Raw genomic sequence first — 15,210 nt, 5'->3', positions numbered from 1 at the left:
TTGTCGTTCTCTAGATTGGCAGACCAGGAGCTATTTTGCTGAACTGCCAACATTAGGTGAGAGTTTCTGATTAAGAAGCTTAATTCTGGAAGAGCTGGAAGTCTGTGGGTCCCCTTCCATGAGGAGGAATTTGGGGGTGACCCATAATTATTATTGTCGGGTCATTTTGAGATGCAAAAACAATGTGGTTGTGGATCCTAATTTTCACCTTCTTTTTCAATGCAAGCTTTTTCTTTCAAAAAGCTTAAAGAGCAGTTTCTGGCTGATACACTTTCATACCCAGATAGGCCCAAAAGTAACGCAGCTTTTCCAAAAACTGCAGTCTCAACGATCCAGCTTTCCTGGCAGTCACAGCCAGTGCTCGAAGGCAGACTGACATGTTCAGTCCAAGGGAAGGTTTAGTGCATACAATGAAAGGCCTTGCATTGTTCTTAACCTTAGCTGTGAAATAGTATCAAGCAAGTGCGGGCAGGTTCCCCTTTGTGTGTTTTCAGCTTAACTGAAGTTTGAAAAGGGATGAACTGAATTGCAATGTGGAGATAACTAAAAAAAAAACATGGAGAGAGAAACAGAGTCAAAAGGGTTATGAATAAGCATCTGCTGAAGCTTTAAGATCATTATTGTTAAAGATATTAAGATACATAGCCATTGTACGCTCTTTAAGATTTTAATATTGATGTTAGATAATAGTAGGGCCAGATGTTTTTCTGAGAGTATCTGCTCTCAAGGAAAACTGTTTGGCAGGGCTAAGAGAGGTCCCTTTTGCAGACCGTCCAAATGCGCTGAGTAGTTTGTCATCTGAAAGTGTAATGAAAGGATGCCTGTTAGTTAAGGAAGCTCTCACAACAAAAAGGCTCAAAATGACTCCCAGTCCCAGTGTGCCTTCATCTGAGTTCAAAGTTAGCCTGCCATCATGGAGGAATGTGATGCATTAAAGCATTTACTTTTGCTTGTCCCAAGTAATTTCGGTCAAAATCAGATTTCTTTCTTATCTCACCTTCTGTCTACAAACCCGAAAAATTACACACCAAGCCCATCGCAGTGTTGACATGACAGTCGTGTTTTCTGCTGGGTCTCCTTTAAACAAAATCCATTATAAATCTTTATGTATCGTGACTACTATAAATTAGAAAACGTACATGCTGTTGGCTGTCCCAGGACCAGTGTTTCTGTATATTGTTTTGAAGCATAACACAAAGCCCGAAGAATCAAGATTTCTTGGCATGATAGCGTATATTCAAAATAATGTTGGCTGGAGTCGGGACTTGTTTGTAGCTGTTCGGAAGGGGCTCGGGGAAGGAGACGGGGAGCATACGGGGGATGGCGATCTTCCCCAGACAGTTGACTGACGCTGTGAAAAACCCAGTTCACGCACAGGAGGCACAACTTCACAGCTCTGCTTTTCACACGTTGCCGTCAGCAAATCTTCCAGAAATAATCAGCACGGAAATAGGCAGGTTTGGTGCTCACCAGCGATCCCACCCTAACACCATCTGGTGAAAACAAGAAACCCTGGGAGCAGTTTGTGCGAGTGGGTTCAGCAAACGGGTTATAATCTCTCCTGCAGTGCCTGTGAAATGCTGCCCGGTGTCATTTTGTAAAAGGATAACGAGGAAAGGGAAAATATCTTGATACTAAAAAATGTATGTTCTTGTGCAAATGTGCAACCATTTGGATCAAGCTCGTGTTGTCCTGTGAGGTTTTATTAAATGATCTATACAATTCTTAGGAAAAAGCAAATGTATATTCTCTTTCAGTTTTAAAATTGTGTCACTTTTAGCATACATTTTATTTGAATTCATTTCCGTTCGTTGAAAAGCAGGGATTAGTTTAGATTTATCTTTGCTTGAGATCAGTATGATTCAGCTATCACCGGATCTTTTTGGCCAGAGCTGGCACAGGCTGCAGGGAATTGCATGGGTCTGAATTTCTGTATTGAATGCTTTTCAGTCTTTTACTTTCCCCAGAATTGCAGTTTGTAGAACAGGTGATTTAATGCATTTTTTTTATTTGTTAAATAATGAAAAACAGCTGGTGCATTGCAAGGAACAGAGGGCCTTTGAGTCATCATAAAATAGGTTTTAGCAAATAATTTTTAATAATTAGATTTTTCATGTTTTGTAAAGTTTCATCATTTTCTTAATTCAATTTTCTTACCAGAACAAACATGAGGAAATATATTGAAATCCTCTTGCTTTTTCTCTGACATGAGAAGTTCATCTTTGGACAGTGGTTCTGGTTTTATTTTTCTGCTTTCGGATTCACTGCTAACAATGCAATCCAAGCTTAGCTGTAAATGAACATATGACTCATTGTCTAGATGAGATTTTGAAAAGGGGATCTTTACATGTCTCACTTGTTATTGTTTTACTTCCTTTTTAATGTTTCAAGATTTGCTTTCTGTACTGAAACAGCATGTAAGAGAAACATGGTACTTTTCCAGAACTGGCCAGTTGTCAGTATTGACTGTAAAAGTCACTTCTATTGAGAGAAGTATCTGCTGATCTTTGAAAACTATTGACTTTTTTAGTGAATGTTGGGCTACATAATTGTGGGAATGGCTTTTTCTCTTCTCATATTGCCAATGTTTTGTATAAGTTGTCAGTTTATGAGAAAAAGTTCGAGAAAAGCAGTAGTCTGGAAAACAGTAGAAAAAGCCATAGAGGGCAAATAGAATTATAGGAAGGTCTGGATTTTTTTATATCTAAATACCCAGTATTGCTGTGATTCCTCTTGGAATCAGTCATTTTCCTTAAATACAGTAGAAGAAAAATTAAGCCAAGTGCTTTTGAAAGTATCCCTGCTACTCTCCACATATTTTAAGCTCTCTAATCAGAACAGCAGTTTAAATATTGTTGAGTTTACTGACTTAATCATAGAATGTTGCAATACAGCAGCAAACGCAATCAGGAACCAGGAACTACATCTGATGGGATGGAAGAGCTTGGGCTATCAGCTGCGTTACTTCCTCCAGGAGAGATATTCTACTTGAAAATATTTCTACATGGACTGGGTTAAAGCAGGTGAATTTAAAAATAAGTTGAGATTGCTGCAATCTCTGTGGAAAAGTTACAGATTATTCACGCTGTATTGGAGTTATTTATACAAAGCAATATTCTGTCTTTTTTCTCATTAAAAAAAAAAAGATTTTCCAGATTTTATTACAACTCATGCCTTGCTTAAGTGTCAGTCTGCATGGCTTGCTGGCAAAGGTCGCGTTTCAAACCTCAAACTCTTAAAACTGTGGCCCTTCATATGGTTTATCATCACTGTGACAATATTTGGTATTTCTCTATGAGCTACTGCTTCTGAAGTTGTGTGAAATTATAAGTTTTCAGCTTTCATTAAGCAATAAAAAAGAAGTTTCTGGCCCTTCATGGTCTGGAGAGAACAGCTTGGAAATGTGACTCTTAACAACTGAAAAATCAGAAAGCAGATCAATCTCTCATATTGATTTTTCACCCAGCCTTATGGTTTTGTGGAGGAGAGTCTGACTCTCATCTTCTGCCGAGACTGACAATGCTGTCAATATTCTGTCCTCTCTGGCAGTACATTTTATCGTCAACATCAGGGTCTCCGATTTTAAACAAAAATAAAACTATTGATAGACAAAATGAGAATAGAGATGTGGAAAAGGAGACTACTTTGAAAAGTAATTGTGTGCGTGTGCAAAAACATCTGGTTTTAAATATGCCCAGAAAGTTCCTTTTCTGCAGGATTATTTACTGTATGTATGGAATTGTGTGTATACATATAAGCACATAAATGTATTCATACGTGTGATATAAGTGGTCATGCAAAAGAGAAAAGCCTTCACGATCCTGCATAAGGCTGTATCAGGTTTATCTCAAGAGCTTTGATAGCTCCACATGGTTGGGATTCCTGTCCTTTTGAGATTCAGTGCTCTGTTTTATATGATACGTCCAAACTCGTCTCCTCCAGCCAGGAGAGAAAAGTACAGGGCAAAGTTTTGCTGTAATTATAGATGTAATAAACCACTTTTACATTTCTTCAGAAGCAGTTAACTGAGAACACCCATAAGCTTAGATCCAGCAATCTACTATTTTAAGATTGCCGAGAGCAAGTTAATTTTAGGTTTAGTGCTTTGTAATTTAACTAGAGAACTGCACCTAAAATTTTAAGATTGAGTTTTGCAGACCTTAAGAAGATTTGCTTCTTTGAGTTTATTAGTATTTATAGTTGAAGTGTGTTTAATAATTTGCTGTGTTATGTGCACAAAACTACCACTACAATCCCAGTTTAGCTAATGGTACTTGACGGCATTTTGTTTTTTCTCCTGGGCTGTTTTAAAGACGCTGTACTGTGATCTTACGCTGATCTTAATGAGACCCAGCCGGGTGTTAAACGAGCAATCCCCACTCCACGCACGCACACACGCTCCAGGAATGTGGATGTGGCTGTTTTATTGTTCAAAGCGGGGATTTAGAAAGTGGCTGGTGAGAGGTAATTGGGACAGGACCGACTGTGGTCTGGAGGCTTCCAGGCACCATACGGGATCCAGACCTCCAGAGGATGGGTGTTTCTGAGAGGGCTACAAACCGACACCAGCTGAAAAACTGCTCATGCTTTGGAGCTTCCAGCTAAATCTGGAGGGAAACATCAGTCCATGGCCCAAGACTAATCTGATAGTGTGGTCCAAACGCTCCCTCTGCCTTCAGCCCTGTTCTGAGAAGACTGGGTCTCTGGGCAGGTCCTCCTGGCTCTACGGGAGGAGTCCTAGCGGGGAAGCAAACAGCACTGAGACATCCACAGCTGTCTCACCTGGTCCAAAAGATGGATAAGTTACCTAAAAAGTGTTCACTGAGTTGCATTGTCAGGCATTGGAACAGGCTTCTTTGGGAAGTGCTTGAATCGCCACTCCTGGAGGTGTTTAAAAGACATGTAGATGAGTTCCTTAGGGACATGGCTTAGTGGCAACGTTAGGTTAGCAGTTGGACTCGATAATCTTGAGGGTCTTTGTCAGTCAAAATTATTCTACGATTCTATGATTTAGCTGAGCATCCGAAGAGAGTGAAGGAAGAGGCAGGGGGAGGATTATCCGTTGTGTTTTTTGCTGTAAATGGCACAGAAACACGAGTCGCGTTTGAGCACATTCATGAGGCTGCTCTCGATTTGACGTGGAAATCCAACTGGCTTGTACCGCGGGCTTTCCCGCAGCCATCCTCCGTCTGCAAGGATGCCATGCCATTGAATTTAACTTACCTGCTTTGAAACGTGTTTATCCGAAAGTGTCTTTCCAGACAAAAAGGTTGTGCTGGCTGAGCTGTTAACACTTGCAGGGCACGGTACACACTTGCTTCATCTGCCTGCGGGTGCCCTTTAGACGCGCTACATCCGAGAGGAAACTCTCCGGTTAGATTTCCATAGATCCAGGCAGGCAGAAGTAAATGGGAGGAAAAAATGAGCAGGATGAAGGCCTGAGTGTCTTTGCCTCTATCGTACCATATAAAGGAGAGGAAAGTTTATGCCATTAAAAAAAAAAGGAAAAATATGAAGGAAACATGTTTAAACAGCTAAAAGTGAGTCAGCATACAGGAAGCTAATGCACATGACTGCTGAGATTATCAGTAAATCTTTTTTCCCACTTCTTTCTCCTTGTTCCCCTAAATTACAGTTTAATGACTCTGCTTTTTTAAAAAAAAAAAAACACAACACCCTGTGAATAAAGTATAAAGGTTGCGGCTTTCCTGGAACCCGAAATTTCTCTCTGTCCTGTGGAGAGGTCGGCTGTGTCCCCCTGCAGCCACCACGGCACAGAGCCGCTCACCCATGGGCTGGGGGTGGATTTTAAAGCCCCAAACATGTTTTATTTTAAAGCTCACTTGCTAATTATTAGGTCCAGGAGAGGAGAACTTTGATTTCCCAGTGAGCATCTTCAAGGCCATTTTTTTAGCCATGCACAGAGTGGATTTTCAGCACTTCTAGTCATGAGTGTTTGAGTGAGAAGGTGATACTGTAGGGCCTGGATTCTGAGCATCTGCTGAGGCACTGAATACCAAGGATAACCGCACTTCTAATTAGAGGCACCATCACTAATTTAGGGATCTAAAGTAATTAAGAGGAATTAATAATCATCATTACTTAAGGTATAAATTAGGTGGGGTGAGTGCAACGCTAAGGTCAGATTATGTTTGATCTGGTTTCTGTATGTGACAGTGGAAAGAGGTCTCCAGAAGTCCTCCAGCTCCCTGTAAGGTACCTTGCGTAGTGACGGATGCCAAGACCCCTTGCACCTCTAATTCGAGAGGTCAGTCTGGTGTCTTTCACAAGAGCTAATCTTCTACTGGGGACGTTGGGAGCTGGGTTTTGGGGTTTTTGTTTTAATTTCATTTTGTTTTTCCCCTTCTTCAGAGTTGCAATATACTCGATAGAAAGGCTGGAGGCACATGCAGTGGCAAGCCTGCTGCGCTAATCCTCCTGGGATGCCCAACTGCCTCGTTTCCTGAGTACACGGTGTTCATCAGCGTAGGTTGACTGTGATGCAACTCCAGCCAACACCCTGAGTGTTTCACAGTCTTGCAAGAACTTGATTCCAGGAGTGACTAGAGCCAAAGCTGCTTTAGCTTTTCCCCTTCCTCATGTGCACTTATTCACCTTGATTTCATGCCCATGATCCGAGTTTGTAAAGTCAAACCACAGCTCAGGAGAGGAAGGTGTGGCTTCCTTCTTTGTTCTACAGATAGACCTGAAATAGCAACAAGGAGAAAGGAAAATTTCTCTTCCCTTAAAGAAGATGCATCAATTCAAAGCAGTAGGTATTCAATAATGTTCATCAGCCTGTACAAGCAGAGCTCCCATTGACTTCGAGTTCAGGTTCAGAACCTTATTCATGGAGATTTCCAGGGGGGGAGTCCTAAAGCCCACATTTTAAAGCCCCTAATAGGCACTTAAATAAATGGCTTCACATTCAAGGTAACAACACTCGGCTCCTTGTTGAGTGTTTTGATACATATATTTCAAGTTTCAATAGATATATTTGATATAGAATCATACAATATCCTGAGTTGGAAGGGACCCAGAAGGATCATGGAGTCCAGCTCCTGTCCCTTCACAGGACAACCCCACAGTTCACACCAGGTGTCTGAGGTGAAATGGTTGGGAGCTGCTGTAGGTTCAACCTTGTTTAAAAGAACAAACAAACAAACAAAAACCCAAGGAACACCAACACGGCCCTTTCCTGAAACCCTGTTTTGCATTGGCAAGGCACGAAACGCAGATTTCTACTCACCTCCAAGCAAAGGGTAATAGCGGATGTTATGTTACTCTGATCTCACTGATGACTATTTTTACAAAACAAACTACAGTACATTTACTAGTACATGATGACGGGGTATAAATAATTTAAACAACAGTTGTCAAAATAAATGAGCAAAGTGCATTTTGTGATAAATCACACTTGCTTTTTTAATGTGTTTCTCACTTAGCTGCAAAATTCAGTAATTTGCAGTGGATCTCCCAATCATTAAAGCGAATTAGCAAGCCTCTACTCTCTTAGCCATAATTTTCATCTTAACTAGAAGGGAATTATTTAGTATTATTTTGGCAAGAGTTCCTCCTTAATATTCGTTTACGGCCACAGTCTTACAGTGTAATGTAAGTTATGTTTGTGTCCTGGTGACTTGGATTTTAGAGCTGAAAGCCGATTATGAACAGTAAAGAATTTCAGCTAGCATAAAGATATAATTGTTTTAAATAGAGTTTAACAACAATTCATATCACTGGCTGCTTGAGTCCTTCCATTGGCACGCAGGTGCCAACCAAATTTATAATTGCTTAAGGGGTGCATAATGGGAAGTTATTTTTTAGAGGTCTGATACCAACATTAATGTATACACAGAGCATACATCTGCTTAATTTGTCTGCTTGTTCGTGTTTAGGTTATAACTTATGTGATGGAACTCTGTTGTCCTGAGTCTTATTTTTTTCCATATATATACATCTATGCTTGTTCTCCTTTATAGTTACCCAGGGTTGTTTCTTTCACTTCCTTTCTCCTGAAGCTGAAGGTGGTTGCCACAACTGAGCATCTCTGCATATCAGAAGTGATTTTTCCTTGCCAGTCTATGGGAGCCTGTGATAGCGTCTAGTTTTGTTTGGTTTTGTTTTGTTTTGAGCCAGGATTATTTAAAGAGAAAAAGCATGGCAGAAAACCCACAAAAACTGGCAGCAGGTTTCAGCTGCACTGGGTAATAACCAAAGTATTTTTTAAAGCGTTTGACTTGCATGGGCTAGTTAGGGAGATGAGAGTATGGTTTTAAATAGATCATCCCTGGTTAACTATCACTGTGCGTCCATTTTGGTCCTACCTTGAAACCAAAGAGCAGATTTCCCATAAGTGTTACTCAGAATAAGGAGAGGAAACTGAAACGCTTAAATGCAGACTTTCTGGGGTGAGTCTGGCATGCATTGTGACACAAAAAGGATGAACTGGAGTAGTGAAAAATATTTTTGTTTGGAGCTGCTGACGTTGTGGGTGTATGCAGTGATCAGTGCCAACACCGAGAGACAAGACAAGACAAAAATCTGATAGCCAGGTAGATAAATAGATAGGTCGATGTCAATAAGGGGTGTTTTCCTGATTCATCCCCGCAGGGCAGATTGACTGTCTATGCGAGTGACAATGTTCATTCCAGAGGCCCAAGTGACATCTTCAGAAGGGCTGAGATAGTTTTGTCCTGGTTCTGGCTCTTCCATCTTGGCCATCAGTGACTCAAATTGGGGCAAATGATCAGAATCACAGAATTGACTGGGTTGGAAAAGACCTCAGAGATGATCAAGTCCAACCCTCGGTCCAACTCCAGACCATTTACTAGATCATGGCACTAAGTGCCATGTCCAATCTCAGTTTAAAAACCTCCAGGGATGGCGAGTTCACCACCTCCCTGGGCATCCATTCCAATGCCTGACCACTCTCTCTGTAAAGAATTTCTTTCTAATATCCAGCCTAAATTTCCCCTGGCAGAGTTTAAGCCCATCCCCCCTTTTCCTAACACTGACTGCCTGGGAGAAGAGACCAATCCCCACCTGGCTAGAACTTCCCTTCAGGTAGTTACAGAGAGTGATGAGGTCACCTCTAAGCCTCCTCTTCTCCAGACTAAACAACCCCAGCTCCCTCAGCCTCTCCCCATAGGTCTTGTGTTCAAGTCCCTTCACCAGTCTTGTTGTTCTTCTCTGGACCCGCTCCAGCACTTCAATGTCTTTCCTGAACTTTCAGCACTAAAAAGGCCTTTGTTTGGGGGAATAAACCTCAAAAACGAGTTTTTCATGTAAGGGTACAAATGGTATCTTCCCCAATCTAACTATCCTACCTTGAAATTTAACTTAATATTTCTCCGGGGTTGAGAGACTGTTTGTTTACATAATTTGATTTCACATTCAATATTAAAAGGCTGAAAGTTTGCAGACTGTTCCAAAAATGTAACAAGGGGAAAGGATGTCTGACTGCTCTGGAAACCAGCTGCTGGCAAGCCCTGATACAGCAGGGCAACAGGTGGTGCTTTTAGGTCCCCAAGAGGTGCTGGAGAAGAAGTTGCAAATTCGTCATTCATAGTATATGTATATGCACAAACAAATCTATGTGCTTAAGTTTTGTCTCTTTCTTTAGCTAAGCAACTGCTATGGGGTGGGAAGGAAACACCATGAAGTCCCAGAGACTAAAAGGATTGGGTGCATGGACGTTGCTTCTGGGTGGTGGGAGCTCCATTAGTGCCAGTCAGAACAGACTGAGGTGATTTGCTGTGCAGTCGCACAAGGACATTTAACAGGTAGCTGGTATCAGACCTTCACGGGTTTTTATTTGGAGAAAGGGGATGTCCACCTGCATGGAATTAATAAGGAAATTGGTCAACAGGGGACAGCTTCTATTCCAGTCCTCCAAATCTTTTGTCCGGTCCTTAAAATCTCAAGTAAAGATTTTAACACAATTTATAGCCAGCACTAGAATTAACAGTGATTTGTCATAACTTGCTATTAAGCGAGGAGTCTTGGCTGTTCCCGGCAAAGTCGGTAATTCTGCTGCCATGCGGAGAAGTGAGCACCAGCCAAGCTACTATCAGAAGCCTCCACAGAAATGACCTGGGGAGACTGTTTTTCACCTTGCTAGTGGTTCTAAAGGCAAAGTTTCCAAACTAATTCTGTCTCTCACAATCAAATCCTATAAAACATTTTTGGAGTGTGTTGTTACTCATCAGAATGTAAAAATGGCACCGCCTTACTCAAAAAATCTGTTCCCTGGGTATATTCAGATCCATGTGTGCAGCCTTGGTTAACTAAAATAGTTTTGTTGCTTTTTTCTTCCCCTTAGCTCTGTAGATGCAGCACAGCTCACAGATCATTTTCTCACTGTTCACTGAGATTAACACCCGGAGAGGTTGGACACTTGGACTAGATGATCATTGTAGGTCGTTGTTGGAAACTAAACTGTTCTATGAATGAAAACCTTGTTCTTTTGCATTTCTAAATCAAATTTTGAGGCCTTGTCTACCCACAGGTACCTCCCATATTTCTCTGTCTTCCCCCTGTAGCCAGCAGGAGGGATCTCCCAGGAGGGATCAGGTTTGGGGCTGGGGACAGGGGGCAGGTGACTGTCTGTGCACTGATGGTATAGACAGTCTGCAGATGTAATGTCTACAAATAGTTGGATAAATCTGGGCCACATTTTCATTTGCAAGATCTTTGCTGCTACAGCAGCCCAAAAATACCAAGCGTGGTAGGTAGACTTTGGGTTGAATGTCTTAGTTAACGTCAGCAGCTAATGCTGTGTGATAGGGAATGGATATTTTAAACAAGTAGCAGCTGTCACCTTCAGTGGTACTTTCATCCTGGTCTTTGGTAGTTGACTCTGTGTGGTTGCAGGATGGATCCAGATCCTTACCACAGATTTTAAAGACCATTTAGAGAAATCCAATTAAGTTGTGGCTCTCAGAAGTGCCTTGGCTTTAATGGAGAAGGTTATCGAGCTTTCCAAAAACCTCTTAGAGGACGTTACAAAGGTTTTGGAAGCAGAATCTCAGAACACATGGCAAAAACATGGTCTCAGAACTTTTTTTCATGTTAGATCTGGTGAACTGAAGTTGTGTAAAGATATTAGGCACTCAATCATGTGCTCGTATCCCAGACACTTGTCCTGCAGGCAGCCTGCTCTCTGGGAATAGGGGTCATTTTCTTTAAAGGTCATTGCAAATGATATCTCAGCATCGTGGCATGTGTGAGTTGCTGAATCTGCAGAATGTAGGTATTTAGTCGTAATCACTTATGATTATGTTATATACAGTCATGACAGATTTTGTGATGTATATATGTTTCTCATGACATTTTAGCTAGAGTTATCATAGGCATATATCCTGTTAAGATTCTAGACACAGATCCTGTCTATATTTTGCATTTATTGTGCTAAAAATATTTTTTAAGTGTTGTGCATGCTTATGAGCACCTCATGTTGTCAAACCAGAGATGCTGGCCGTCTAGTGACAGACAGGGCGAACTCATTTGTTCATGGGCAAATGAGTATGTGATTGTGCAGTTGGTTTGTAAAGCACACTTGGATGAACCGCACTCGATAAAAGCCAGATAATCACTATTCGTTAAAATTTGTTTTAAAAGATCATGTACATACATAGAATTTCGTTTCTGTATCTTCTACTTTAACTCCAAATCAGTATCATTAATGAAACTGAGTAATTTGCTGTTAGCTGACAATGTGTTTATTGAGTATCTAAATTTAAATATCAGGGCTATAACTGCAGTGCATATTTTTCCCATGTACTTTCTTTACAAATGGCTTATGCCCCATTCGTCTAATCCCTACTTCTGTGATTATAAAATAGCCAGGTTACATAAAAACAACTAAATTATATATTTGCATACAATACTGCTGTGGCTCTGCAGAAGCCATTTTGGGCTGCTCAGTGCTTATAGTTTCTTTCATTGAAATGGTTTGTTATTTCACCAGCAGTACTGCAGAGTTGTTCCAGTCTTTTGCTTGAAAATGTTTTTTTGTTATTCTACTCTGATTGCTGCAAATGAAGTAAATAATATTTAGTAAAATAAGTAATAAAAGACCATAAAAGAAAGTAGTGCTAATGTAGTTCTTTCTGCCATTTAAACCTATGGGATTTTTGTAAGTTGGATTTCAAAGTCTTTGGGCAGAAACCAGCCTTTAGTTAAGTGTTTGAATAGCACAGTGGGACCCCGATTCATGGCTGGGCACTGACAAAGTAACGCTACTAAAAATAGTTTGCAGAGTTGGGCCCTCCAGTAGCAAAAGAAAAGTCAGAGAATGCATAATTTGAAGAAATGCTCTGGCTGTTGCCAGTGGGTCTGCTGTCCCTATTGTTGTTTAAAACCAGAATTAGCCGTGCCTGTTATCCACAGCACAGTCTATCCATTGGCAGGCTGCTGGCTTCATTCTTTATTACCTTTCTAAATCGAGTTAAACATCCGTGTTCTTTGGGAGGCCACAGTCAGCGTTCGCGGAGACACAAGATAGGACTCTGCATTATGAACACCACAATTGTGGAGCCGCGGGCAGCAGCCATCCCTCCCCACCGCCTGCCTGTGGTGGAGCTCTAAGGCAGATCTGGGAAATGAATTGGTTTAAAGCTTTTCTCATGGGCTTATTTCACAACCCGGCAATGAAGGAAGGGAAGGGAGGACTGGAGGACCACGTCCATCTCCACTGTTGTGTGATGCACCACCTGGGATCACACTCCCGGCGCTGTGTGTGTGCTGGAAGCAGAGCCGTGGTCTTCAGCCCACGGGCAGAAAGGGAATCACTTTGCGTTGCACAAAGGTGCAAAGAGAAGGCTGGCTTGGCACTGAACAGGACGACTCCTGTTAGGCATCCTGCGGGGACACAGAATGTGTGTGCTACGATAGTAGGTAGATGTTCCCAAAATGCCATCTGGAGTGTACATAGATAAGGATATTCCCAATCTCAGCATTACATAAACCATATACCTCAGCATAAGAAGCTCGAACACAAAGAAAAACTTGCTTTCCAACAGAGAAGGGCAGAGCTATTGGATCACCCTTGCTGTATAGCAAATTCAGAAGATTTACCTTTATATAATCTGGGATTATACCTTTATGTTAATCCAGGATAGAGATAGCACAAATTATTTACTGGTTAAATTCTTGAGCCTTTGAATCAGAAGCAAAAAAGGGGTTTTTTAAAAGCTTTTTTTTTTTTCCTTTCTGCATAAAGGCAGTGGTATCTGCAAGATGAAAACCCAGGATGGATTTCATAACTTCTGACTGGTGGTCAGGGTTATATTTATAGCAGTGGGTTTAGAAATGTCCACTGGAGTGGCCTGGCCTGTGCAACAGCAATGAACAATATCCATGTGCAATGAAGAAACACCTTGCAATTTATCAGAAGACATAATTTCCTGAGACATTAGAATGAATTTCTGATCTGGAATCTGGGCCAAGAGGTTGGAGACAAAAGTTCTTGTTGACAGGCTGTGCTTGAGTGATCACCAAGACGTCTCCAGGATGCTCCATTAGGGCCACAGATACAGCAATCTCTTGGGAGCCTCTAACCAGAGAAAGCTGGAAAAAACAGGGAGGCCTGAGCTGTAGCAGCATGTTGTAGTTACACCCTAGTGAGGTGAGATCATTTCTCTTTGCAATCTCAGAATTGAAAGTAGAAGCTGAACAAAAGTGTCATTAAGAAGTTGATATTTAACGCACATACAGCTCTCTTGGTTCCCACACCCTTTAGGACCAAACTCCAGAATCCTGAAATGTGCGACTTTTCCAGAGAAAAATCCTTTGTTAGTGCGACAATCTAAGTGGCATCTCCTGAACATCTCACACTGCTTTTCTGACCAGGAGGCTGTTTGATTTTGCAGTTTCTGCAACGTTATAGCTTTGTTTTTTTTCCATTTAGGCGTTTTATGAGTACAGTGTCTAAATACAGCCTCTCTGGGAGCCTAGGGCTAACCTCCTGGTTGACCTCCATGCTAACCTCCTGACTAATCTCCTGGCTAACCTCCTGTCTAACCACCTTACTAACCTCCTGGCTAACCTCCTAGCTCAGCAGTGCCAGCATCCATTTATTCTTGATGCACCCGGCCTGGCACAAAGGCCTTGAAGGGTGGGTTGATGGTGACAGTGAACAGGCTAAAAAATGGCTTAGCAAAAGATGTTCTGCGAGTGTTTGTTCTTGGGCAGCCTGTGATAGTGGCTGGGCTTGGAAAACAAATCTGATGGCGTGGCTACTGGAGAAAGTTACAGTGAGACAAGTGGCGATGGAGTGTGAATGTTGAACATGTGTCGCATGTGCTTCTTCAATGACCGCGCACCAAGCTGCCTCGTGTTCACCGTGGGTGAGGACACAGCCATGGACAGATACACCGGAACATCTGGTCTGCTGTAAATCCAGACGCCAGTTACCTTGCAGTACTGTGCTCACGGAGGCATAACCTTAATTATCCCAAATAGACAAATGCATGATGCAGACTGAAAATTTCAGACATATGGACATGCCAGAAGTTTCAAATCTCTTGTGGGTGAGGCTTTAGAAATGTCTCGAGGGGTTACCAGAACTTGTTGCAGCTCCAGATCTGCTTTTCAGTGATGTGTCAGCACTTGTTTAGGATAAACATTAAAAGATTTTTTGTAGGAATCATCAGAGAAAATTTTCACAAATAACTTGGAAATCAAAGTCTTGTTGTCTTCTAATGAGACTTTGGTGTGCAAATCACTTGGGATTTTTTGAAAATCTTGTCCATCTTCTTTCTAGCCAAAATCTGTTTCATGCTCCACTGGCAGAAATTCTTCCTTCCTTCCTTCCTTCCTTGAAGCAAAAATTTAATTGGGATCCATAGTTTTCTGGCACTGGAAGAAAAATACCACATCCCATTAGAAGTTTTCCCTGATTCTTGAAGCACAGAAGTTTGTCTGCACATGAATTGTGAGAAATTGTTTGGCCTGAGATAAAGTGGTTGAACTTCTCCAGTTGCAAATTGCTACCAATCTAATTGCCTACCATAGCTAAAATATGAAAAGTGTTTAATAATAAACAAAGCGTTATTTTTGTTTACTCTAATTTTACTTACCCATGTGAATTCCTTTACTGTGATGTCGATTTGTTCATATATTGCAAGTGGAAATGAAAAGCACATCAGTGACAAATGGAAACAATTTGTCAGCATGGTCACAATAAATTATCCAGCTGCAAAATGA

The 15,210-nt window shown here is 41.4% G+C and overlaps 1 protein-coding gene across 9 annotated transcripts in view; it reads left to right on the top strand.

Annotated features, from left to right (window-relative positions):
* SAMD12 (sterile alpha motif domain containing 12) overlaps positions 1 to 15,210 on the top strand; it is a 189,912-nt gene that overhangs the window by 140,158 nt on the left and 34,544 nt on the right. Inside the window, exon 6 of one of the 9 annotated variants that reach the window (XM_065054307.1) lies at positions 1 to 15,210. This exon is cut by the window's left edge and continues 38,203 nt beyond it. The exons of the other annotated variants lie outside the window; for them this stretch is intronic. The gene's annotated coding sequence lies outside the window, so the exon portion shown is untranslated. 9 annotated transcript variants of the gene reach the window in all.

Source organism: Columba livia, chromosome 2 (genome assembly GCF_036013475.1).
Source record: "Columba livia isolate bColLiv1 breed racing homer chromosome 2, bColLiv1.pat.W.v2, whole genome shotgun sequence".
Taxonomy (NCBI): domain Eukaryota; kingdom Metazoa; phylum Chordata; class Aves; order Columbiformes; family Columbidae; genus Columba; species Columba livia.
This window is presented reverse-complemented; position numbering and strand designations above follow the sequence as displayed.